This window comes from Mesitornis unicolor, unplaced genomic scaffold (genome assembly GCF_000695765.1).
Source record: "Mesitornis unicolor isolate BGI_N332 unplaced genomic scaffold, ASM69576v1 scaffold17305, whole genome shotgun sequence".
Classification (NCBI taxonomy): domain Eukaryota; kingdom Metazoa; phylum Chordata; class Aves; order Mesitornithiformes; family Mesitornithidae; genus Mesitornis; species Mesitornis unicolor.
The window spans coordinates 59,088-60,880 of record NW_010187681.1 but is presented as its reverse complement, the minus strand read 5'-3'; positions in this window follow the sequence as shown (position 1 = coordinate 60,880).

Here is a 1,793-nt window from a genome sequence, read left to right as displayed (position 1 = left end):
GTGCTTGGAAATTCTGATCTTAAATGTTTGGCCTCTGGGATTTATTTTTGTTTGTTTGTTTTTTATCGATTTATGCACAGTTAATGGCTTGCTGGAATTTACTCCTAGTCTGATGTGGGATGTAGGGATATAGTAAAAGGGAAAGATCTCCTCCTTTCAAATCCCAGAGTTGCTGGAGGTTAAAACCTTGTAAAAAATGTGCAACAAAGGAGTGTTAGGAAGAAATTGCCCTGTATTTTCTGATCCCTGTCACCTGACATAGGTCTAGGTGATAAAAATCGAACATCTCCTGTCACATGGGTAGGTTATTGTCCGTGGACTGGAATGGTTGCTGTCACTGTCTTACCTGTGATTTGCGTCTTCAAATTTCAATTGCTTTGCTTAAGCAAATGAAAAGTGTTTATACTGAACATAGGCATTTCTGTTGTGTAGTCTACATACTAATTCTGTGGATAACTAAGAGAAAACTTTACTCCCACATTTGGAAATCTTACCTTCCTTCCTTTTGCCTTTGGTCATTTTGTGCACTCTTAAGGAACACAAATTTTTGTCTTCCAGGTCTTTTCACTTCTGAGTCCACTTGCAGTTCAGAAAAAGGAAAGTGCTTAGGTATTTCTCTTTTGCTTTCAGATGTTATTTTAAAGTAAACATCAGATCAGAGATTCATTACATTCCTACTAAAGGAAACTGGATTTAAGGATATACTCAAATTTAAGAACTTGATTACATTTGCTCAGACATGACTTTAGTAAGCACCATCTATCCTCAGGTAAGACAGAAGGACTGTAGAACTAAATACAGTAAATGATACTTTTCAGCAGCTTCTAAAAGAGCTACAGAATTACATTCTTCAGAACTTCAGGGAAACCAGAGCATCCGATGCCCTCAGTGGCCTTTGAAATCTGTACTTCTGTGTGTGAGGGGCAATACACACCTTCAAATGAATCAAGGATGCAAAGGCAACCTCAGCCCTGTCGTTCTTGGGCTATGAGGTGATTAGTTTTACAACCCTGTTTTTCTTACGCTAGCTTGGGGAACGCAGCATTATTCATTGCAATGTTGTGCACATTACAGCTCCAGAAAAAGCCCTCGTAATTCCTGCATATGCCGTTATACACCTAAATCAGCATTCATCCTGAAGTTGTGCTCATTGATTGCAAAATGTCATGTACAAGAATATCAAAACTCCCCAGAAATATTTGAAGAAGAGCCAGGAGCAGTGCAAGTCAATGGACTTGGGGATGTCTAGGGTAGGTTACTGAGGAAGCAGTGTAAACAGTGTAAAATGCTAGTAGCAGCAAGCAATTGTACAAGTATTTTGTCTGAAATACAAAACAAGCCAGGTTTGAATTTAAAAGCTGTAATTATGCTTTGGTTCTGTTGGTGACACAATCTACTGGATCCCTTGTCTCACCATTTATGGTGTCATCACAAACCCCAATGGAATTAGGGCCCTGTAATTCACATCAGCTTTTCTTATATGTACATACACACACATTTTTTATACTTAGTATAAAATTAGCAGTGAAATTAAGGCCCAACCCAAAACTGAATTAAATTGCTGTGAAAATAATGGGTCATACAAAAAATACTTTATTAGAGTTTAGTTGTTTGGTGTCTTTAGATTAAAACATATACTATGAGCAGTATACATATACAATATACTATATATATATATGTATAGTATATACATATACAATTGCAGCTATGAATGATTGTAATGGTTCCTCGCTTGTAATCTAAAATTAAAAAAAACCAAATCCAAACACACTCCTTGAACAAAGCAAGGGGAA